Genomic DNA, 26,140 nt, shown 5'->3' with positions numbered 1-26,140 from the left:
GATTTTGATTCATTGTAGCTCTTTGACCTTGGGTAAATAATTTAAATTCCTCTGTGCTTCAATTCCCCTATATATAGAATAGGATAATGGTATATTAATTTCTTTACAACCTATTTAAAGGGTTTTGAGAAATTCTAAATGTCTGTTAAAAATAAGTACTGTATCAGTTCAGTTCAGTTCAGTCATTCCATCATTTCCGACTCTTTGCAACCCCATGGACTGACTGCAGCATGCAGGCCTCCCTGTCCATCACCAACTCTCGGAGTTTACTCAACTCATGTCCATCAAGTCGGTGATACCATCCAACCATCTCATCCTCTGTCATCCCCTTCTTCTCCTGCCTCCAATCTTTCCCAGCATCAGGGTCTTTTCAGATGAGTCAGTTCTTCGAATAAGGTGGCCAAAGTACTGGAGTTTCAGCTTCAGCATCAGTCCTTCCAATGAATATTCAGGACCGTTTCCTTTAGGATGGTCTGGTTGGATCTCCTTGCAGTCCAAGGGACTCTCAAGAGTCTTCTCCAACACCCAGTTCAAAAGCATCAATTCTTCGGTGCTCAGCTTTCTTTATAGTCCAACTCTCACATCCATACATGGCTACTGGAAAAACCATAGCTTTGATTAGATGGACCTTTGTTGGGAAAATAATGTCTCTGCTTTTTAATATGCTGTCTAGGTTGCTCATAATTTTTCTTCCAAGGAGCAGGCGTCTTTGAATTTCATGACTGCAATCACCATCTGCAGTGATTTTGGAGCCCAAAAAGATAGTCTGTCACTGTTTCCCCATCTATTTGCCTTGAAGTGATGAGACCAGATGTCATGATCTTAGTTTTCTGAATGTTGAGTTTTAAGCCAACTTTTTCACTCTCCTCTTGCACTTTCATCAAGAGGCTCTTTAGTTCTTCTTCGCTTTCTGCCATAAGGGTGGTGAGAAATTCTAAATATCTTTTAAAGAGAAGTACTGTATAGATTATTATTAACAATAAGGACATTAGTTTTCAAACTGGCAAGTATATAGCAAATTCTAAACTAGAAAGTAGCCCAGAATGGTAAGTAAGAATGATCATTTTAAAGTGAATTAAAATTTTAAGGTTCAATTGAGTTTCAAATTACTGAATTAACTGGCTGATGATCTCAGAGTCACCATTGTTAATCTTTGAGAAATCATAAAAACCAGAAAGAGACAACCATCCTGATATCCAAGAAAAAAAAAAAGGAAAGTAGTTGGAAAACTGCAGACCTGTAAAATTAATGTTAATCCATAAAAATTACATAAGTGATCAAACAGGTGATATGGAGCATTAACCAAAAAGATTTAGTATAGGTTTGATTATTATAAATAATTTCTTCTTATTTCTATTCTTAAATTGTTACTTCTATTTAGAACCACTAGGTTATTAGATCAAGAGATTATTCTAGTTATAGTCATAATCCCAGTTTTCCAGTCTTTTATGATACATCTGTAGCTGTTATATAGTAAAATATAGTTTGGTTGATTGACTGAATGTGTAGAAAGACTGAATAACTGTACCCACTTAGACTCTTGATTTCATCAGGAAAAGTCTCTGGTGAGTTTTCTTTGGACCTTGGATAGAGTAAAAAAAATTTAAAACATGTTAATCAGATATGTAAGTATCACAAAGATGCAGGAATAGTTAATTTGACAGATGATGAATATAGCTTGAAAAATCCTACCCATAAGGTGAAATCATGGGGTCAAACTGAAATTAAATTTAGCAGATATAAGTCCTGTGTTTAAATTCAAAACCTCAAATGCACAGTAACAGGATGAGGGAAGAGCTGGTTGGGCAGTGGTTCATGTGAAAAATAACTGGGAATTTTGGTTAATCACAAATGTAGCAGTAACTGCCTAGGTAATATGGCTGCTAAAAACGCCTTTAGCTATGTTACAAGTTTATCCAGGTCACAAAACTGTTGGTTTCCATATATTTTTGTACAAGTTTGGAAACACATTTTGCATATTGGTTTAAGTGTACACTGACAAAGTTGAGAGCATTCTAAGGAAGGCAGACTAGACCAAAAATGGTCTGAATTCCATTTATGTAGGAAACTGTTGGGATTTGGGTATTGAGAAATTGTAAAATAATTTTAAATAGTTATTTAAATTTTATGCCATTTAAAATGGAAAAAATATATAATACCACGTTCCCACCTTTCAGAATTAACTACTATTAACATTTATTTTTCTTCTTTCCCTCTTAGAAATAAAGCAATAGAGATAAACCCAAAGGCCCTTTCTTCTCTCTCCCTACAAGGAAGTTTATCTTATTTTTTATCAAAGTAACCTATGTGCATGGTTAAAAAAATTTGAATAGTTTATATGCATAGAAGAAAGCTTAGCAGTTATCCCCTCTCACAGTGGCAACCACAATCAACTGTCTTAAATATTTCTAATAGTATACTTATAGCAATTACTTTTAAAAGCTATAAAATCTATGAGACGTGTTTAATATGAGGTACATGAGGTGTTGGCACTTTTAAACACATAGATGTCTTCTCCCTTATATTTTTAACATAGTTACATATTTTGTGGGTGAAATCATTGTTGTTTATATTATACACATATTGAATCTGGGCTACATACTATGATGATAATTTTTTCCTTACATGGCTTTTAATTTTCCTTGGACTTAATCGCCTTGCTTTTTTGTTTTTCTTTGTGATTTCACTGGATCTTCATTGCTTTGTCCAGTTGCAGTGAGCAGGGGCTTCCCTATAGTTGTGAAGCGTGGGCTTCTCATTGCAGTGACTTCTCTGTTCCTGAGCACAGGCTCGGTAGTTGTGGTACACGAGCTTAGTTGCTCCGCAGCATGTAGAATCTTCTTGGACAGGGATCTAACCCGTTTCCCTTGCATTGGCAGGCGGATTCTTATCCACTGCGCCACCAGGGAAGTCCTGCTTTGCTTTTTCCATTTGATTGGTTTTCAAAGTTCTGATCACTATTATCTCATGCCAAGACTTGTAGAGGACTTCCCTGGTGTCTCAGATGGTAAAGCATCTGCCTACAATGCGGGAGACGTGGGTTCAATCCCTGGGTTGGGAAGATCTCCTGGAGAAGGAAATGGCAACCCACTCCATTATTCTTGCCTGGAAAATCTCACAAACAGAGGAACCTGGTAGGCTACAGTCCATGGGGTCACAAAGAGTCGGAAACAATTGAGCTGGTAGGCTAAGACTCATAGATAGGATCTAAAACTTGACTCCATTCATTCAAATTCAGTAAATAAGTTATCAATCTTTTTTCCCCCTTAGAAATCTACCTTGTCTATTCCATTTAAAAAATGATACATAGTATTAAATCTTAAGACTATATCACATTGTATTTATCCATTCTCCTTTGCTGCTGCTGCTAAGTCACTTCAGTCGTGTCCAACTTTCTGTGACCCCATAGACAGCAGCCCACCAGGCTTACCTGTCCCTGGGATTCTCCAGGCAAGAACACTGAAGCGGGTTGCCATTTCCTTCTCCAATGCGTGAAAGTGAAAAGTGAAAGTGAAGTCACTCAGTCGTGTCCGACTCTTCGCGACCCCATGGACTGCAGCCTACCAGGCTCCTCCGTCCTTGGGATTTTCCAGGCAAGAGTACTGGAGTGGGTTGCCATTGCCGTCCCCATGTTCTCCTTTGATGAACATTTAAATTGTTTTCAGTTTTCCTCTATTTAAAAAAGATACATGTATGGGAATTTTCCTAGGCTACAATGAGATGTGAAATTGCTAGTTATCTATTACTGCATAACAAATTACCTCAAAATTTTGCAACTTAAAACAACACATATTTGTTACCTCTGTTTCTGTGAGTCAGGTATCAAGGTGTATCTCTCATAGGCTGTCATCAAGTTGTTAACAGGGGCTTTGGTTTCATGTGAAGATTCACCTGGCGGAGGATCACTTTCCAGGGTCTACCTCTCATGTGGCATGATTCAGTTGCTCACAGGTTGATTGATTGAGGACCTTAGTTCTTTACTAGCTTGTTGGCTGAAGCATCCTTCAGTTCCTTGCCTTGTGGGAGTCTCCATACAACATGGCAGCTGATTTCCATGACAGTGAAGAAGATGGAAGTCAGAGTCTATAACCTAACCTTAGAAATGACATCCCATCACCTTTGCTGTATTCTGTTCATTAGAAGCAAGTTACCAGATCCAGCCCATAGACTAAGAGTGGGGATTATATGAGGGGATGAATAAAGTTGTATACTGCTTTGAGTCATGGCTGTAGTAGAGTGTTTAGCTTGGAAAGAGATGATTAAGGGAACGCATGAGTTTTGTCTTCTAAATTTGAAAGGCTTGCATGCGTGCATGCTAATAAGTCTCTTCAGTCGTGTCTGACTCTTTCTGAAGCCCACTAGGCTCATCTGTCCGTGGGGATTCTCCAGGCAAGAATATTAGAATGGATTGCAATGCCTCTTTCAGGGGATCTTCTCGACCCAGGATTGAACCTGCGTCTCTTATGTCTCCCACGTTGGCAGGAGGCTTTTTTACCAGTCGCGCCACCTGGGAAGCCCAAAAGGCTTACATTTATGTATAAAGAGGAAATAGTAGATCTGTTTTTGATCAGAGATTAAACTAAGAGCAGTGGTTGGAAATTAAAATGTATGGCTGTATAGGATAATGTGATTTCCATTCTTGAACATATTCTGATAGGAGGTGGGTGACCACTTAGTAAAAAGGATTATAAAAAAGTTTCTTGCATTAGGTTAAAAACTTAACTGTATGCTCTCTAAAGGTTATTTCCACTCTAAGATTTTGTGATTATTTACGGGTGAGTTTCAAACTGTTAGTATTTGACTAGTCTGTTAATCACTACTCAAGAAGTGTATAGGATTACATGTGTATTTGCATATATGAGGCTTCATTTAGAAGATCTAGGTTAAAAAGTTCAGAGGAGAGCTATAAATTTACACTTTTAGTTATTGATTAATTATTACTGTTCTTATCCTGTTTTTATATTCCTTTGGCTACCATGAAATGTTTACTGATACAATTCTTATTTTAAAATATTAGCAATGACTCAGTTTTTTTCTTCTAACAAAAATCTTTTTATTGTAAAAAAATAGAAAATACAAATAAGGAAAAAATTAAGAAGTAAATACCTTATAATCTTCACACCCAAAGATTATACTTGCAATAACTATATTATTAACACTATGGTATAATGGTATATGGGGCTTCCCTGGTGGCTCAGCGGTGAAGAATCTGCCTGCAGTGCAGAAGAAGCACGAAGCTCGGGTTTGATCCCTGGTTCAGGAAGATCCCCTGGAGGTGGAAATGGCAACCCACTTCAGTATTCTTGCCTGGAGAATCCAGTGAACAGAGGAGCCTGGCAGGTTACAGTCCATGAGGTTGCAAAGAGTTGGACGTTACTGAAACGACTGAGCACGCACACATAATGATATATAATCTCTGTGCCCTTTTAATTTTGCATACACAAATACACACACACTTTCCTTATTTGTGGTAACATGTTCTATAGTATCACTGCAAGTGCTGAATTAATGAATACTGAATTATTGCTCCTAGGGGAAATACAAGGTTATAGTCCTATGAGCTGCTGGTTGCATTTTTGTTAACTAATCAAAATGTAACCTTGTTTTATGTGTGTTTTTGTTAAGACACATTATTTAGTATATATTATTGATTCATTAGCATTGAACTCATGGTAAATAGCACTGTAATTTATGCCTGAATGAACCTTATCTAACACATGTATTCTTTAGAAGGCCCATCACAGCATTCTTGCACTTAGAAACACTGGACAGCACTTCTGCACTACACTCGGGAGTCATTTTAAACAGTGAAATAAAAAAAAAAGATAAACAGTGAGATCACCGACCAAAAGCACAAAAATGTGAAAAATATTGCACTAAATAAACCACTAAAAGGACACTTGTTTATAGTTTGAAATCTGAAGCCAGAAGACTGCATATCTCCCTAGCCTTGGACCTCAACTGGTAATGTACACATCAGGCAACTCAAATTTTTCACCATCTGTGCATTCACATGTCCATGAATGACCGTGAAAATGTTGCAGATCTTGATTTTGAGGTTACACATGAATTTTAGTGAGTAGGAAAATTTACCTATGAGGAATCCATGTAATAAGGATTGACTCTGTGTGTGTAGTAGCTTTTCTTTTCCATTTTGCTTAATTTTATAAAAATGAACAGTTCTGAAAATCCTGTTATAACCTGCCCTTTTCACCTAACATTCTAACCATTTATTCTTTCAGCAAGTTATTTATGGTTATTTATTTACTTATGTAATGCCCACTATGTGTCTACATAGTGTACTAGACTGAAGATTTGTTGTTGTTGTTCAGTCACCAAGTTGTATCCGACTCTTTGTGACCCTGTGGACTGCAGCATTACAGGCTTCCCTGTCCCACCGTCTCCTGGAGTTTGCCCAAGTTCATATCCATTGAGTCAGTGATGCCACCCAACCATCTCATCTTCTGTTGCCCCCTTCTCCTTCTACCTTCAATCTTTCCCATCATCAGGGTCTTTTCCAATGAATCGGCTGTTCACAACAGGTGGCCAAAGTATTGGAGCTTCGGCTTCAGCATCAGTCCTTCCAATGAGTATTCAGGGTTGATTTCCTTTAAGACTGAGTTGTTTGATCTCCTTGCTGTCCAAGGGACTCTCTGAAGATACAGTGACAAGTAAGATAAACAAAGTCCCTGCCTTATGGAGCTTATGTTCTAACGGGAAAGGCAGATAATGAGAAATGCCTGATAGTGATAAATAACAATTTAAAAAAAAAAAAGCAGGGTAAGGAGATAGGTGTTTGATAATTTTATTTCATTATTTTAATTTAGTACACTTTTTAACAGTAAATAATGATTTTATTGGTAGTTGGCAATTTTAATTAATTTTACTGAAGTATAGTTCAATAAATTGATTTATAATGTGTTTCTGGTGTACAGCAAAGTAATTCAGTTATATATCATTTATACATATGAAGTATATAGTTATATACAATTATAAATGTAATAACTATATTTAAATATACATAAAAATATATAATTATTAACATTTAAAATTTTTATTTATTTATTTTTGTCTGTGCTAGGTCCTGGTTGCCACATGTGGGCTTTTTCTAGTTGCAGTGAGTGGAGGCTAGTCTCTAGTTGTGGTGCACTGGCTTCTCTTGTTGCAGAGCACAGACTCTAGGGCGTGCTGGCTTCAATAGTTGCAGCGCACAGACTCCAGAGTTTGGGCTCAGTAGTTGTGGCCTATGGGCTTAGCTGCCCCGAGGCATGTGGGGGTCTTTTTAGACCGGGGATCGAAGCCATGTCTCCTGAATTAGCAGGTAAATGCTTATAGTCACTGGATCACCAGGGAAGCCCGAGCAGAGACCTGACTGAAGTAAAATAGTAGCCTATGCAAAGAGCTGGGGAATGGGCATTCAATGGAGAGAGATTTCGCAATGGAAAAGCCTTGAGATGGGAACTAGCTTGTCATTTTCTGAGTAATGATGGGGTTTGGCAGAGAGCAGTAAAGATGAAATTGTTGAGAAAAGTAGGGACTAAATCATGAGGGATTTAAGATTAAGGATCCATGGGCTTCCCGGGTGGTCCAGTGGTTAAAAGTCCCTTGAAATGCAGGGAATGCTGATTGGATCTCTAATTGGGGATCTAAGATCCCACATGCCGCCACTATAGAGTCTTCCTCAGACCATAACAAAAGATCCCACATGCTGCAACTAAGACTGGAAGCAGCCAAATAAATAAGTAAATAAATAAATAAGATTAGAAATCTGGATTTCATTCAGAGTGTAATGGGAACTCATTGGAGTGTTTTATGTGGAATAATAATATTTTTTTAAAAAGATTATTCTGGTTGCTGTGTGAAGAAGTGATTGTAATGGAAGCAAGGACAGTACATACTGGCTATTGCAGTATTCTATGCAATAAACATAGCTGACTTTGTCTAGGATGATAGCAGTGTAGGTTGTAAGAAGGGATATGTTTTGAGAGTAACATCAATAAGATTTGCTGATGGACTAGTGAGGAGATCCCCTGGAGAAGGAAATGGCCGCCCACTCCAGTCCTCTTGCTTGGAAATCCCATGGACAGAGGAGCCTCGTAGACTACAGTCCATGGACACGACTGAGCAACTAAACTGAAAAAGTGAGGTGTCAGGAAAGAAAGGAGTCAAGCATGACTCCAGTTTTGCCCTAAACAAGTGAGTGAATGGTAGAGCTTTTTGCTATGATAGGGAAGAATGTGGAGGAGCTGATTGGGGTATATATGGTAAGAATCAAGATTTTTTTCTTTGGGGTGTGTTAGGTTTGAAATACCTAGTAGACATTCAGGGGGTTATGTTCAGTAGGAAGTTGAACATACAAGTCTGGACCTCAGGGGAAGAGATTGGAGCTGGAGATAAAAAGAATGGTGATTATATCTCCATTTCAATAAATATTTATCTACAACATGATTTTTTCATGGTTGATTCATGTTCCATTCTATTGATGTGTGCTATCCTTTGTGATGAATAACTTTGTAAATTCTTATTTTAAGTGAATTCCTCTTGGGTATTTGCAATACAGTTCTGACATTAACTAACCAGAATTAGCTTAATGTTCTCATGTTAAGGGCACAGTTTCTCACGAGACTATCTGAACTTTGGACTCCAAGTGCAAGTTCAGGAGTCTCCAGGATACGTGCATCTCTGATCAATCAGCTATAAATTCAGGAGTTCCCCTGATTCTCTCAGGTTTGATCATTTGGTGGAGCAACTCACAGAACTCATGAAAATGCTATACTTATGATTATAGTTTGTTTTTGTTTTGGCTATGCCATGCAGCTTGTAGGATCTTAGTTCCCCAACTAGGGATTGATCCTGGGCTCTGGCAGTGAAAGTGTTGAATCCTAACCACTGGACCACCAGGGAATTCCTGATTACAGTTTTATTATAGTGAAAAGTTACAAATTTGAACCAGCAAAAGGAAGAGATACATAGGATAAGTCTGGGAGGATCCCCAAAGCAAAGCTTCTGTATCCTCAGGATGTGTCACCCTTCCCACACATGGATGAGTGTTATCAACCAGGGAAGCTCACCAACTCAGTGTTCAAAGTTCTTACTGGGACTCCGTTATGTAGATATGATTGATTGAATCATTGGCCTGTGTGATTGAACTCAGTCTCCAGCCTCCCTCTATTTCCCAGAGGTCTGTCTGAGATCATGTGACTCAAAGCCCCAACCTCCTAACCACACAGTACTTGGGCTTTCCAGTACTGCCAGTCCCTATCCTGAAACTATCAAGGGCCCCACTGTGAGTCACCTGGTTAGTATCAATTCAGTGTGACTGGAAGGGCCCAACATGAATAGCAGAGATACTCAGATCATTTGAGAAATTCCAAAGGTTTAGAAGCTTCCCTGTCAAGAACCAGAGACAAAAATTAGATTCTTATTATACAACTGTATTAAAACCCAGTTCAGATATTACTTTCCAAGGTTATAGTTATTTTTTTCTCTCATTAGACAGTGATCATTTAGAAGGTCCTCTGATTTTAGTCATATTTGCATTTCTAACACTAGCACTATATCTGGCTTGGAATTTTCCAGGCCAGGATACTGGAGTGAGTAGCCTTTCCCTTCTCCAGGGGATCTTCCAAACCCGGGGATTGAACCTAGGTCTCCCAAATTGTAGGTGTATTCTTTACCAGCTGAGCTACAAGTGAAGCCCATGAATACTGGAGTGGGTAGCCTATCCCTTCTCCAGGGGATCTTCTCGACCCAGGAATTGGAACCCGGGTCTCCTGCATTGCAGGTGGATTCTTTACCAACTGAGCTATCAGGGAAGCCTGTAATAGATGCTCAGTAAGTATTTAATGAACTAAAATATTTAAGAAATAACTCATGAGTAGATGGGAGGTTCAAAATTTCTTTGTAGAGTTGCTTTGAGATCAAATAAATAGTCTTCATTTCTTTTTGCTTCATTCATCTTCATTTGCTCTTATTTGAGTATTTTATACTTTTCTGTAGATATCAAATTTACATAATAAAAAAGGAAATTTCTCTTTTTAAAGTAAATTCATCAGGGACTTCCCTGGTGGTCCAGTGATAAGATTGCATGCTTGTGGTTTGATCCCTGGTTGGGGAATTAAAATCCCACATGCCATGTGGCCAAAAATAAATAAATCAATATTTTAAGAAAGAAAAATGAAATTTGCAATTTAAAAAGATAAATTCAGCTTCCCAGCGGCCTCCGGGAAACCGCGTATACTATGCTTTTGTTTTGTGGGGTTTCTTTTTTCCTTTCTTTTTTTTTTTTTCTTTTTTCCAATAAGAAATTCCAAAATTGTCGAGAAAAAAAAAAAAAAAATAAAAAAAATAAAAAGATAAATTCAGCAGTTCCTCAGGTAGCAACCTTTTCTTTTCTTTAATTGAAGTATAGTTGACTTACAATGTTGTGTTAATTTTACTGTACAACAGTGATTCAGTTATGTATATACTTAAAAAATTCTTTTCCATTATGGTTTATCTCAGGATATTGAATATAGTTCGCTTTGCTATACAGTAGGACCTTGTTGTTTATCTGTCCTGTATGTAATAACTTGCATCTGCTAACCCCAAACTCCCAGTTCATTCTTCTACCACCCCTTCACCCCCTTGCCAACCATAGTCTGTTCTCAATGTCTGTGAGTCCCATTTTATAGATGAGTTCATTTGTGTCATATTTTATTTTACTTATGTATTTTTAAAAATTGAGCTTTCCTGGAACTCTTCCTTCCTTCATTTCTGGCTGCATCGGGTCTTAGTTGCAGTGTGCAGGATCTTTGTTGCTGCACCCAGGATCTTTTGTTGCATTTCACAGTTTTCTAATTGTGGGCTCTTGGAGGCTAAGTTGCCCCACAGCGTGAGGGTTCTTAGTTCCCCAACCAGGGATTTAACCCTCGCCCTCTGGTTGGAAGCACAGTGTCTTAACCACTGGACCACCAGAGAAGTCCCTTCCTTGATTTCTTCAGCGACGCATGGGTTTTTTGGGCCTCCCAGGTGGCTCAGAAGTAAAGAAACTGCCTTCCAATGCAGGAGACTTGAGTTTGATCCCTGGGTTGGGAAAATCCCCTGGAGAAGGAAATGGCAATGCACTCCAATATTCTTGTCTGGGAATTCTCATGGACAGAGGAGTCTATTGTTTAGCCTCCACATGTTTGTATGTGTTCCCCTCACCCCACCCCTTAGTTAATTTCTAGTCTCATTGTGGTCTGTAAAGATGCTTGATATGATTTGAATCTTTTAAGTTTGTTGAGATTTGTTTTGATCTTTACCTGGAACTCATTATTGGGTAGATTGCTTATCTCTGCTCCATTTAGTTCCTTTTCTGAGGTTTTATCCTGTTCCTTGTTTAGAACATATTCCTCTGTCTTCTTATTTTGCCTAATTCTCTGTTTATTTCTGTTATTAGGTAGGTTGTTTAAGTTTCCTAACCTTGGAGAAATGACCTTCTATAGGAGACTTCCTATGAGGCCCAGCAGCAAACTCTGGTCACTGGGCTGTATGCCCTAGGGGTATCCCCTGTGTGGGCTGCGTGGGGCCATTGTATAGTTGTGGTTGGCTGACTGCTGTAGCCAGTAGGTGGGTCTGGCTACAGGCTTAGTTGGCTGCCAGCCCAGTGGTGGACAGGACTGAATCCTGGCGTGGCTGGCTACATGGTCCAGGGTTCCCTTGTCTGGTGCTGGCCTGCTGGTATGGGCAGGGCTGTGTCTTGAAATGTCTGGCTGTGTGGCTCAGGGTGTCCCAGTGCTGCTTTTGGCTCACTGGTGGGCGAGGCTGGGTTCTGGGGCTGGTGTCAGTCTGCTGGTGGGTAAGTAAGCCTCCAGTGTAAAGGATAGAGTGAAGTGAAGTGAAAGTGGCTCAGTTGTGTCTGACTCTTTGCAACCCCATGGACTATACAGTCCATGGAATTCTCCAGCCCAAAATACTGGAGTGGGTAGCCTTTCTCTTCCTTAGGGGATCTTCCCAACCCAGGGATCGAACCCAGGTCTCTGCATTGCAGGAGGCTGCTTTACCAGCTGAGTTGTAAGGGAAGCCCGAGAATACTGGAGTGGATAGCCTATCCCTTCTCCAGTGGACCTCTCAACCCAGGAATTGAACCGGGGTCTCCTGCATTGCAGGTGGATTCTTTACCAATTGAGCTATCAGGGAAGCCCAAAGGATAGAGAGAGAACTCCAAAATGATAATTGTTAACACTAGTATCCTTGTGGTAGAACAAACTCCAAAAAAGTGGCTATTGCCAGTGTTTGTGTTTCCAGGATGAGCTCCAGTTATCTTCCGACCTTTGCAGAAGACTCTCCAGGATCAGCAAGTTGTCTGACCCAGGCTTCCTTCAAATTACTGCCCCTGTACTGGAATTCAGAGCATGTGAGATTTTTTTTTGCATGTCAAGAGTAGAATCTCTGTTTCTACAACTTCTGGCTCTTTCCTTTGCAAGCTCCTCTAGCCTTCACAGCCAGATGTTCTGGGGACTCATCTTCCTGGTGCAGGACCCCAACTGAGGAGCCCAATGTGGGGCTCAGAACTCTCGTTTCTTAGGGAAAACCTCCGCAACTGTGATTATCCTCCGTTTTGTATATTGCCCACTGGAGAGAGTATCTTTACTGCATCTCTGCGCCTTCTACCTGTCTGTTGTGGTTCCTTAGTTATACTTTTAGTTATGGAAGATATTTTTGCCAGTATTCAGGTCATTCTCATAGATACTCTGTAAATTGTTGTAATTTTGATGTGCCTGTGGGAGAAGGGGGCTTCCCTGATAGCTCAGTTGGTAAAGAATTTGCCTTCAATGCAGGAGACCTGGGTTTGATCCCTGGGTTGGGAAGATCCCTTGGAGAAAGGAAAGGCTACCCATTCCAATATTCTGGTGGGAGAATGTGAGCTCAGGGTTTCCCTGCTTCAGCATCACACCTCCATACTGTACTCTTTGGAGTACATTTTTTTCTTTTTAAAATTTCTTTTTTCATTTTTTTTTCCTAGTCTCGGTAGGTGAGGTCTTAGTTTCCTGACCAGGGATTGAACCCAGGCCCTCAACAGTAAAAGCATGGAGTTCTAACCACTGGACCACCAGGAATTCCCCAGGAGTACTTTTCTTTATATCAGTGTGGACTCATAGGTGTTTATTTTATACTTTGGGTTAATCCAGTACTAATTTCCGCCCCCCCCCCCGCCCAATTGTTTCAGATTTGGCCATTGGGAACTCCTTTGGTTGTCTCCTGTGTCCCTTTGATATGCCTCTGTCAATTTAGGATTTTTGTTTTCTTTTTGTATTTAGCATTTCCTTACTTTTGGACATTACAAGATGCTCTAGGCTCATCTCATGTGTTTTCTCTTCCAGACCTAAAATCAGTCATTTCTCCAAGGAACCTTGGATTCTTTTATTGGAGAACGGTTTTTGAAACCAAGGTATTAAGTCTGTAGGACTTCCCTAGTGGTCCAGTGGTTAAGGCTCTGAGCTTCCCCTGCAGGGAGCATTGGTTTGATTCCTAGTTGGGGAACCAAGATCACACATCCTGCCCATGGCGTGGCCAAAAAGTTAAGAGAGAAAAAAAAAAATGACGACTAAGGTCTAGATGTGCTTGTTGCAACTGGGATGTCATTGATTCTAAGCATTCTCAGCTGATAGAGCAAATAAATATATGGGTGTATGTGCTTGTGCTCAGTCGAGTTTGATTCTTTGCGACCCCATGGACTATAGCCCACCAGGCTTCTCTGTCCATGGGATTCTCCAGGCAAGAATACTGGAGTGGGTTGCCATTTCCTACTCCAGGGGATGTTCCCAACCCAGGGGTTTAACTCTTGTCTCTTGTGTCTCCTGCATTGGCAGGTGGATTCTTTTGCTGGGAAGCCCATATGGGTGTATACATATATACATATCTATAAATATTTCTAGATGTAACCATCTGTATCTTTATTTTATTTAAAAAATTTCTTGGCCATGCCACTCCGCACGTGGGGTCTTAGTTCCTCTACCAGGGATCAGACCCCATCCTCTGCTTTGAAAGCACAGAATCTTAGTCACTGGATTGCCAGGGGAGTCCCCCATCTGTGTCTTTAATAAGCTAATCACAAGTTCATTCTTCAAATCTAATCCATTACCACATGGATAATTTTAGCCTTTTCCCCCTTATCTGTATCTTCCCATTCCAAAAGTGGGAAAACTTCTACCATCTTCCATTCATTTACTTACTTATTCAACTCCAGTATACATGTATAGTGTCTTCAGAATTGTTAACCTGTATACCTGTGGGAATGTGCTCTACTAGCTGGAATGTAGTGGTAATATACAGCTCCTTATGTCTTTAGGCTTACAAACTCTAGTCATTTCCAGGGTTATTTAGGTCAGTACTTTTATCCACTACCCCTTCAGTGAGATTGTTTAATATGTTTGTATAATTTTATTATGCAAAATTTTGAACATATATAGAAGTAAGGAGAAGAGTGTTGAGTCCACTTGTACCCATCACCAGCTTTGTGAACTATTAAGTACATGGTCAGTTGTGGTTTTGTTTACTCTTCCCCTGCTTTTTTTTTCTTCAGCTAAGACAGCAAAAGAGATGATTTATTGTACACGTTACATTCAGCCACAACTGAGAAGAGAACTAGTCCATAGTTATCACAGGTCCAGGGCAAAGGACCAAAAGGGACGGCTTTGATACGAGCAAGGTAGGTCTCTCAAAGGTGGTCAAGGCGATCAGAATGGCCATAGATGTTCCAGATCCATTGAGAAGTTCTAGATAGTAGGCATGCAGTCCACAATTTGTACCAGCGTCCCTGGCCTCTGGCTTCCCTTGTTTCTGCTTCTGTGGCTTCCATGGGTGTACAAGTTTACTTGGACCTCTGCCTCATCTTTCTTCTTTCGCGCTTCAACCTGCGCATTCGCTTCTTCCTCCACTTCGCTCTCATGGCGCAGAGGTTTTTCAAAAGATGGCGCTAAGGCCAAGAGCTCTTCCTCTGCTTCTCCCAAGATGACCTATAATTATTTTGAAGTAAATTCCATACCTATTATTTCATCTGTAAGTATTTCCAAATAAGACTTACCATAATTTAACCAATCCCCTAATGACAGACCTTTAGTTTTTACTTATTACAAACAGTGTAGCTGTAATGTATTTTTATATTATCTTTGCAAACTATAGGATAAGTTTTTAGAATTTGAATTGCTGAAACAAAGGATATAAGCATTTTAAATTAAGAAATACCACCAAATTAATTTTACTTCCACCAGGAGTGAATGAGAATTTATCCTTTTCCTCACCCTCACTTGGATTCACCCAAGTTTTAAATATTTGGCATTGTGAGATATGAAAGGTGATAGTATTTTTATTTTGCATTTCCTTAATTATGAATCCCAGAGAAGGAAATGGCAACCCACTCCAGTATTCTTGCCTAGAGAAATCCCATGAACGGAGGAGCTACAGTCCATGGGGTCACAAAGAGGTGGACACGACTGGGCGACTTCATTTTCTTTCTAATTATGAATGAGATAGGACATTTTTCCTATCTTTATTGATCATCTGCTTTTTTTTACTGTGAACTGGACATTTAAACTCTTGTTTAAGGAAAGAAAATGAATTGGTACAAAGGATTATATCCTTTCTCAAAACGTTAGTATTGTGCTGTCATGTTTCCCTTTTCCCCTGTTCATAGTTCAGGTCACCGACTCAGGAGTCGCACTTAAGCCTCTTTAATGAAGGTAAATACTTGCCCATTCTTCCCCTTTCCTCTGTCCCCCTTTTCACTTATCAAAAGTTCATTAGTAGTTTGCTTTCTTTGCACCCTGAGCACAGTCAAAATTGTTTATCAAACAGATGATTTTAAGTCAGCTTTTGAGTGAGTACTCTGGGGAAATTTGCCCAAAAAGCAACAGGAAGGATTTCTACAGACGTGTGGGGGAATGTTTGTAGTTGTTTAGCAAAGGGTGTGCCCAGCAAGTATCATTTCAGGCTGCCTCTTCATCTGTTCTGTCTTTCTACCCAAACATAAAACTTGTACTCTGACTTTTGTGGATGTGCCATTTCAGTGGCATTTTCAGCCTTATTTTTGTCAAAGTGAGTTATCTTGTCCATTCACTTTGAATATTTGTATTATCAGTGGTATTACTGTTGGCTTCTTGATTAGAGAAATGATTATTGCATTCTGTCCTGAATATGACAGTGTCAGGACTAAGAATGCCTTGATAGCCTGATTTTCATGCTTATGTATACTTTAAAAACAGCTATTCAAAATCTCATACACACAGAAGTTGTTTGCCAAGCATTTGAAACCATCTAGTTTTACCAGGTGACAGCTGCTATTGTTTATGGGAACCTAATTTAAACCACAGACATGAAACAAAGAGTGCCCTTATTTTGCAAAGAGGAAAACTGTGATTTTAAGAAAAAAAATAACCAAAAAAATCCAATAAAATTTATTGACATATAATTCATATAACACACAATTTAAAGTTTTATAATTCAGTGGTTTTTAGTATTTTTAGAGTTGAACAACCATCACCACAGTCAATTTTAGAACATTTTTGTCACCTCCAAAAGAAATGGTTTATCTCTTAGCAGTCACTTTCTATTTCTTTCACACCTCCTCTCAGCCCTAGGCAACCACTAATCTACTTTCTATCTCTGTAATTTGCCTATTATGGGTGTTTCATATAATTGGGACCATGCAACAGGAGATCCTTATTACTGGCCTTTTCACTTACTGTTTTCAATATTTACATGTTATAGCATGTATTAACACTTCATTGTTATAATGACTGAATACTATTCTGTGCAGTGAATATGTCACATTTATTTGTTCATTCATCTGTTGATGTATGTTTTGGTTGTTTCTGAAACTGTTGCCATTCCCCTCTCCAGGGAATCTTCCTGACCCAGGAATCGAACCCATGTCTCTTGAGTCCTCTGCATTGGCAGGTGGGTTCTTAACCAGCTGAGCCACCAGGGAAGCCCAATGAGTGGGAGGAGTGTTCCAATTATTTTGGAGAAGGAGCGAAGATTAACAGGAGGAATTGGACTGTTGCCTGCTTTTTGGTCTTTGATGGCTGGCCTCAGAATTGTTGTGGCCCTGGTGCGTGTGTCACTTAGATGGCTGATGTGTTACAGTGGGTAAACTGAGGCTCAAGGTCTTGTGGAAGTTGACTGGTTCACCATCTTGGACCTGTTTGGCTCTAATCAGTTTATGTTGTGTCCTCAGGCTATGTCATTCTTTTAAAGGTTGTGCCCTGCCCCCTTCCCTCCTGTTTCACCACCAGGAAGAAACTTAAGTCAGACCAAATATGGGCCAAACAAGATTGTCAGAGACAACCCCAAAACTAACCCTCTTAGCGTAAAACCTAAGACAGTGAGCCACGGGGCAGAGCAGTTCTCCTGGGTTCCCGTACCCTCCTGCTCTCCACCCCGGCGCCCCTTTCCATAAAGTCTTTTGCTTTGTCAGTACATGTGTCTCCTTGGACAATTCGTTTTCAAGCCTTTGGAAGGGGTCTCCTGGCAACATCCTGACCTAGTAATCATGCCACAAAAACACTCCTACAAGCAATTTGGCACTCATCTAGCACAAAGCTGTAGTTACTTAATTTCTTTTTGGTTGAGAGGCCCAGTGGTTGACATAGGGTTCTCTTTATGAGATAGACTCTCCTATGCAATCTAATCCCCTCCTATGAAAAGGAAATAAGAAAAGTCCAAAAATAACTTTTACAAGGCAGAATGTGAGTACACAGGAGAGTTTTATGTGAAGTATTTTCTAATGGGCTTCAAAAAAGATTACAGTCCGTTAATGTGAGATTGCCTATGGATCACCTCCCTTACCTGACTGAGATGAGAAGTCATGCTATTTAGTTGCATTGTAACCAGGGTTGAAGCTCTGTAACTCTGCCCCAGTACGCTAGTTTTATTTGATTAATTCCACAATGAATATGTCGACTTAAAAATATTCACAACCTAAAGGTTGAGAATTATATCTGGTGGAAATTTTTAGGACCTAAGTCCAAGAGGCAGCATCTCAAGTAACTCTGAGAGATCACTCGGAGCTGAGGGAAGGAGCCAGGTTATATAGAAGTTTTTCAACAAAGTGCAGGTAGTCTGAACATCAAAAAATTGTTAACTGAAGAAAGCCAGATATCCCAAGTTAAGGAATTTAGCGCTTTTCTCTGTGTGGGAAGATGCAAGAATCTGGGCTCACTGTAATCATTCCTTGCTTATGTAACTCACTTATCTGGAGCTGGGCTTCCTTGGTTGCTCAGGTGGTAAAGACTCTGCCTGCAATGCAGGAGGCCCCGGGTTCAATCCCTGGATTGGGAAGATTCACTGACAAAATGGCAACCACTCCGGTATTCTTGCCTGGGAAATCCCATGGACAGAGGAACCCAGTGGGCTACAGTCCATGGGTTGCAGAGAGTTGGACCCAAGTTAGCAACTAGTGCTTATCTGGGGCCAGTATCCTACGTTTTTATATCCTGAGCTTCTTTTCCTCAGGGCTCATCATAGGAAATAGTTGTAGTCTGATGGCTACAGGTACACACACACACACACACACACACACACACACGTATGTAAATGAAAGTGAAAGTGTTAGTCACTCAGTTGTGTCTGACTCTTTATAACTCCATGGACTGTAGTCTGCCCGGCTCCTCTGTCGATGGAATTCTCCTGGCAAGAATATTGGAGTGGGTAGCCATTCCCTTCTCCAGGGCATCTTCCTGAACTAGGGATCAATTCCAGGTTGTCTGAGCTACCAGGAAAAACATATATGTGTGTGTGTGTGGTGTGTGTGTGTGTGTATACACATAGGAGGGCTGCAATTGCTGATGACTGTGACATCCTTGTTTATTGATATGGCAGGAAATAGTCCTTTTCTGGAATATATAACCATCTCTTAAGGACTTGATTGGAGAGCTTGACCCTGATATTTGTACATTCTTTTTTTGTATTTAGCACTGATCATAGAAATTTTGTGCCTCACATTTTGAAGTGACACTAACATCCCCATCTTCCACCAAGCACTAGGAGACCTGAATTAGAATGCTAATGATGAGCAAAAGAGAAGCAACAGTATTTTTTTTTTTTTTTTAAATTTGGGTACTTTCCTTATTGCAGAAGGACTCCTTTAGTATATTGTTAAACTATAAGAGCTTAATTAGTTTTGGGTAGTGCCTGCATTTGTTTAGCTTTACCAATAAATCTTAATTAATCTTTAAAGAAATCAACTCATACATTTTATCTCAACCTGTGAAAATAGAACAGACCTTCCTTCCTATTTGGCGAGGGTTCTGCTGGTGAGTTTTTCCATCAGTATGCTTATAAAACAACTCCTTTCAATAAAACTGGTTTATAACAGGGAGTAAGTAGCACATAGAAGGGTGTGTGTTGGTCTCTGGGGCCTTTGTGCCCTGCCTGCAAATGTAAGTTCTGGGTGGACTGATCACATGTTTGGGGGTAGGACTCTGCCTGCTGATTGTTCTTGATGATATAATTTGTTTGGCCTCTTCCCTGAGAGAAGTAGGAAAGCTCTTTCACTGTCTTTACTTTTCAGGTTGGGACCCTTTGAGATTTCAAGCTTTTAAAAATTGATTCTTGAATAACAGCTCAGTTCACACAAAAATTTTCTTTAAGAGTATCTTTTTTTAAGGTAGTTGAAATAGCTTTGCCTCTTAAAATGGTTTAATTCAATTTAAGTCTAGATAGTCTTAGAATTGTGAGTTAAGCATTTAAAGATTCACACTGCTACGTGTCTTCTAGTGTTCCTTTTGGCTGTTAGTGCAAAGGACTGTTTTTTAGGGCTAGCCCTCCATTTGAAAGCAGCTGCCAGTCTGCAGACCTTATTGTTACACTGCTGACCTTTGTCATCAGGAATGCTCCTGGAGGAAACTGACTCCTAAATGTTTTTCTTAAGCCTCTATGAAGTTTGTGATATGTCCTTTCAAGTTACTTTTGGTTAGTTTCTTAAGTTTACTTTGTGTTTAGTTGGAAGCTCCATCTTTCTAGCTTTATCATGAGTTATCAGTGCTGAGCTCCTGGTAGGTGGTAAAAAGAACTGTCCTTTCCCTGTTGCCCTGTGCTGTGGGAAGCCTTTGTGGTTTGGAGTCACAGTTTCCCATTGTTGTTGGCTGCAGTCGTCTCCTCCCTCCGTACCCTTCCCTCCCCAGAGCTCCAGCTCTTCCCTTGCCCCTCCCCATTCCTCTATCTCTCGTCCCACAAATGCCCTTGTGATTGCTGAAGGCCTTTTGCTGGGAGTTGAGTCTGCGCTCTGGTAAGTGTGTGCTTCTGGTAAAACTGGATGGATGGAGGGATGTAGGGAACTGATCAGTCTTTGTGAAGTGTCACTTTTAACAGCAAAAGTTTAGACTTTAAAATTGAGTTTATAGGACTCTTAACTTTCAGAAGGCTTCTTTAAAGAAGCTGACCGTTGTTTCTGTTCTTCCCTCCTCTGATTCAATTATTAAGGCTTTAGAAAATTGATTTTTATTATTAGTTTAGAAGCCCATTCTCATAGGTTTTCTTGAGCTTATAGAATTAAAGATAAGGGATGTAGATTTAAATTTCCTTCAGATAGAAGATTATTTGTGATTTCTTTATATTTATTTTCAGTATTAACATATTGATGAAAGTAATAACAGAGAAAAGACCTTATTTTGTGGCTAAACTGAAAAGTAGCACTTATTTCAAGAACCGGAATGATTCTTTTTTCCTCTCAGCAGAATGTTGGCAAAATTCACTAAGATTTTGGCAATATATTGTCAGTTCTGGGAAATGGTTTGCTGAGTACTTGAGGATAACAGATGCTTCTGGGAATTATTTTTGGGAAGTTAGATTTGTTCATTAGCACCTTCTCTCTTGAGATGTGAGATCTATAATATTTTTGTAAGTAAAATATTTAATATTTTGGTGTTCAGCGTAAGGCAAATATCAGTTTCATAATGGGCTTTCTATTTCCTTGGGTTATACATTTTGATTCTCAACTAAAAAACTGTGTGTGTGTGTGTGTGTGTGTGTGTGTGTGTACTGACACTGAATGGATGATCCTATGGTATTTTAAACAGTTATAAAGTTGTAAACCTTGGGTTCTTCAGAAGTACTGCTGATTAAAAGTTGCTTTTTATGGAAGATGATATGAAGGAAAACTTATTTGTGGGATTTCATTGACGTTCAGTTGAGTCACTTATTCAAGTGATAGGCGCACTTGTATAATAATGAATTCCTGAGCTCCTACTATGTGACAAGTGCTAGTTCCTATGGCAAGTGCTTTGCATTTACTTCGAATTTCCAGTACAACCTTGTTAAGTAGGCAGTATTATCCCCCCGGGAAAGAGTTGTGCATGAGTAGAACATGGGTTTTACTTTTCTGGAAAATGAGAGAAATAATGCCTACTTGGTAGATTAGTCATGAGAGTTAAAGGATGTGCCATGTGTCTGGTGCCTAGCACGGAGTTGGTGTTCACTAAGTGATGGCTTCCCAAGTGGCGCTGTTGGGAAAGAACCCATCTGTCAATGCAAGAGACACAGGGATGGGGGTTTGGTCCTTGCACTAAGATCCCCTGGAGAAGGAAATGGCAACCCACTCCAGTGTCCTTGCCTGGAAAATTCCATGGACAGAGGAGCCTGACAGGCTACAGTTCGTGGGCTTGCAGAGAGTCGGACACAACTGAGGAACGAGCACGTGGCCCAAGAGGTGGCTAGTGTTATTATAATTTTACAGCTGGGAGAGTTGCTGAAGGTCTCTCAGTTGTCAGTGTTAGAAGTAAGAGCTGAACTGGCTTAAAACCGGGAGTCTGGCAGCATGTTTTTGCTTGAGTATTGTGAAGGCTTCTAAACTTGGGGGGACCTGCCCACCCCTCCGCTCCCGTCCGTGGTGTCCTCCGTGGCCTTCCCGGTCACGCGCTCAGCACCTCGCCCTGGGCTTGCCTGTGCCTCTCAGTGCCAGCGCTCTCCCGGCAGAGATGAGTCAGGTCAGTGCGGCCAGTGGCTTTTGACAGAGCCATCATGCTTTCATTATTGTTTGTGCTGAAATAATTCGGGTAATGCTAAGTTTATAATGATTCATAAAGAGTGAATGGTTGTAACTGAGCATTTAAAGAAAAAACCTCAGGGGTTTAAAAAATTAGGAAAAAACTTTGATTCTAAGATATTGAGCTAAAGGATAGTATAAGGCAACTTTATTTAATGCATAGTTATCATTTTGCTGTCTTGGTGCCTATAATTGCTGTTGATTCTCTTTCCTTTATCTGCCATTGTTACTAGTTTGGATATTAGCTGTATATGAGTAGAATGTTGTGTTTGTCCTGCTGGCTATTAGGTAAAGTATCTTTCTTCCCTAATAGACCTTTGGGAAACAGAAGATGCGATTTAGGTATGATATGATTTAGGAAGTAGATTCAGGGAAGAAATAAAGAGGTGACTGATTATGCTTATAACTGAGTTATCTCTAAATTGAAAAATGTGCTTTAAAAAATTTAGTTCTTCATTTATTTATTTAACAATCATTGAACATTTGTTGAAGGTAAGGAAATGTAATTTTCTACTTTGTATTCTAATAAAGTACTTATGTATTGGGTAAGCACTGATTAACAAAAGTTCCTGAGACAGAGTAAGTCCCAGTTGGTGGGGAACAGTATTTAGAAAATCTTTTGGGAAATGAACTAATTATAAATGACTACTCCTTTCTAATAGGGTGTGACTGTCATTAGTCATCATTACTATAACTTACCAGCTGAGTGACTTCTTCAAACAGGTTTGTTGAGTGGAGTGGATTTCTAGTATTAGGAAGTACAAGGAAGATGAGGCCGGGGAAGGATAATACAGATGACTCTTGGACAACAGGGGATGGAACTTCATGGGTCCACTTATATGCAGACTTTCTTCAATAAATGTACATATTCCTTATTAAGTAAAATGCTGGGCATATATGGAGAACAAATCTTCTATTCTGTTTTAAGGGGAACAGTGATACTTGAGGTTGGAAATATGCATGGTTTAAGACTGTGGAAGACCGTTTAAGTCCTAGGAATTTTGACTCTAAGTATTTTGTCACTGACGTTCTTTGAGCTAAATATTGATAGTGATCGTTCAGTTGGTTAGTTGTATCTGACTCTATGACCCCTATGACTCTATGAGCTGCAGCACTCCAGACTTCGCTGTCCTTCACTATCTCAGAGTTTGCTCAAACCCATGTCCATTGAATCCGTGATGCCATCCAGCCTTCTCATCCACTGTCGTCCTTTTCTCCTGCCTTCAATCTTTTCCAGCATCAGGGGCTTTTCCAGTGAGTTGACTCTTTACATCATGTGGCTAAAATATTGGAGCTTCAACTTTAGCATCAGTCCTTCCAGTGAGTTTTCAGGACTGATTTCCTTTAGGATTAACTGGTTTGATCTCTTTGTTGTCCAAGGGACTCTGAAGAGTCTTCTCCAACACCACAGTTCGAAGCGTCAATTCTTTGGCACTCAGCCATCTTTATGGTCCAACTCTCACATCCGTACATGGCTACTAGAAAAACCAATAGTTGAATTGTATTGAGAATGCATTATTTTTAGAATACATTTTCCTTCATTTTGATATGGCTTTCTGTTTGTGCTATCAATTATAGTTTAATCTCATAGAATTTTTATAGTAAGTGTATGTGTGCCTGTGTTTGTGTGTATAAGAGAGAGAGGGAAAAGGAAAGAGAGACGATTGGTATGGGGATGCAGTTTTCATAATCATAGTTACTACTTGTGAAACTTCTATTTTGTATCTGGCCCTGAGTATTAGAATTTTGTTACAGTACTCTCAGTAAATCACATTTATTACAGGTGGTAAATGACCTGAACGTGATGGAACAGGATTGGAATGTAGGTTCACCTTATTCTTCTTTATGATAATTATCATCAAAACATTTATTTATTAATTTTTGTCATCAAAACATTTATGCCTCATTTACTAAGTACTAGATACTGGGCTAATTTTACACACACACACACACACACACACACACACAGAATTTCATTTAATCCTTATAAGAGTTCTATGGGAGACATGTTATTTTTTAATCCCACCTCATTATCAGAGACTTCAATAATTGATTCAATAAGTTGGCCAAGATGATACAAATGTTAGGTGATAGAGTCTAAAGCTGTTCTGCTCTGTGAACTCTAGCTCAGTAACTTTTATAATTCACATTGTATTCTCTTAGAATGGTACCTCCTGGATCTCCACTATGAGTATGGTGTTTCCTGAGTTTGTGTAACACAGTTGCTTTTAACATGTTCTTTCTACTGTTTTGCTGCCTCTCTTATGTTCATGTGTGCTCAATTGCTTCAATCATGTCTGACGCTTGGTGACCCCATGGACTGTAGCCTACCAGGCTGCTCTGTCCATGGGATTCTCCAGACAAGAATACTGGAGTGGGTTGCCATGCCCTCCTCCAGGGGATCTTCCCAACCCAGGGATCGAACCGTCCCCTGTGTCTCCGGCATTGCAGGTGGATTTTTTATCCACTGAGCCGCCTGGGAAGCCCACAGCCTCCCTTGTAAGTCAGTAAATTATCTATATAGCTCTAGATCTTTATAAGGTGAGGCTAAGTAGCGTGCAACTGTCATTTCTTAGTTATTTAGTTTGTCAGTTATAACAAAGTGAAACTTGCCTTGGTTTTTTTTTTTTCTAGCTGGTTTTGGACGGATTTGTGGTAAATGACAGTTTTCCAAGTTCTCACAAAAGGAAAAAATAAAGCTTTCTGTCCTTTATCAGCATAGAGTTTTTCTTGTTGTACATGATGTAATAATTTGAGGCTGCCAAAGTCCAACCCACAGGAAATTGTTTGAGTTGGGTAGCAGTATTCACTGGGGAGTGTGCAATAATCAGCCCATAAATCAACAAATAGTGTAGCCTTTTTTTATGGTTGTAGATGCTATCTCTGTTTATTTTTAAGCTTGAATCAAAAGCAAATATTGATTGACTTATATAGTCTTCATTAGACAAAAATGTCTGCAATATCTCAAGCTAGATATGGAGATTTGGGGGACTCATTTAAGGAGAGTCAGAGTTTATTCAGAATGTTGGAATTGATTGTTCTAGGTACTTATCCCTTCAAACAGAGAGTTTCCTCTTTAAATAAACGTTCAGTGATTCAGTGCCTGTTATATTCAACTTCTCTGTGGAATGAAAGAGACCTTTTAGGAATATATGAGGTAGTCCTTGTACACAGGTAACTGTAATATGGGAGAGGATGGGAATGCTCATCTTGGAGTAGAGGATGAGTGAGGGGCACTTCACAGTGGGCTCAGACATCTGATCAATTGATCCAGTTACATCTTCTACAAATTCATTTGTGAATGAGTGAGTAGAAGATGTAACTGGAAAATGGTGGTAAGGTCTAATGACTCAAACTTTGTGTAAGTGCCAGCCATGTGTAATTCAATTTTATAAGTTAGTAGTTAATTTTACTAGCAGAATATATGAATATAAAAACATGCAAAATAGAAAAAGAAAACAAAATAAAAACATGCAATAAAAAAAACATAAACACAATCATGAACATGAGTCATGTCAAAGTAGGTCCTGCTGACTGCTTTGGTTTTCTTTAAGTTTACTATTTGTTCATGTTTTTGCCCTGATAGTGGAATAAGTGGACTGGAAAAAATTATGGGAGAGAAACTTGTGGAAACGCCATCCCTTAATTTCTCCCCTTGTGAATTATAAAAATGCCATTTTTTTTTTAAGTACCATTTTTCTCTAGCCAAAAGACTCTTCATCACTAGAAGCCATTGAAAAGGGGAGTGGCATGGTATTTTAGGAGTCCTCTGGTGGTTACATATACAGCAATGGAGGTCTGGCAATGAGTCAGTGATGTGGTATAGTAGTCCAGTGGGGAGAGGATCTGAACTTAGCAGCAGTAGCAATGAGAACGGAATGAAAAGAAATAGAAATTGAAATCTAGCCTCCTGTTTTTAAACAGGAAATAGTTACCAATTATTAAACAGCTTTCATATTGTTAGGATCTTAGGTGTCTCAATGATTGGTTACCTCTGGTCCAGAGTCCTTTCATTCTGTTTTAGGGAAAATGAGTTTAAATTCCAATTTTAGTTTTACTTTAAGGAAATTGTAAACTAAATATAATTTATCCATGGATTATAGATAATTTAGAAAATAGAGAAAAGAGGGGAAA

The 26,140-nt window shown here is 39.4% G+C and overlaps 1 protein-coding gene across 23 annotated transcripts in view; it reads left to right on the top strand.

Annotated features, from left to right (window-relative positions):
* The window catches only part of USP54 (ubiquitin specific peptidase 54), a 118,163-nt gene that overhangs the window by 24,839 nt on the left and 67,184 nt on the right, over positions 1–26,140 (top strand). For 2 of the 23 annotated variants that reach the window (XM_065922589.1, XM_065922592.1), the window contains 3 exons: positions 13,347–13,414; positions 14,549–14,674; positions 16,864–16,920. The exons of 17 other annotated variants lie outside the window; for them this stretch is intronic. The gene's annotated coding sequence lies outside the window, so the exon portion shown is untranslated. Of the gene's footprint in view, positions 1–13,346; positions 13,415–14,548; positions 14,675–16,863; positions 16,921–20,199; positions 20,252–26,140 lie in introns of those variants that run through there. 4 more of the 23 variants (XM_065922585.1, XM_065922590.1, XM_065922586.1 and 1 more) reach the window with 3 other exon arrangements.

Source organism: Muntiacus reevesi, chromosome 2 (assembly GCF_963930625.1).
Source record: "Muntiacus reevesi chromosome 2, mMunRee1.1, whole genome shotgun sequence".
Lineage (NCBI taxonomy): Eukaryota > Metazoa > Chordata > Mammalia > Artiodactyla > Cervidae > Muntiacus > Muntiacus reevesi.
The sequence above is the reverse complement of the archived record's forward strand: the minus strand, read 5'-3'. Positions and strand labels throughout refer to the sequence as shown.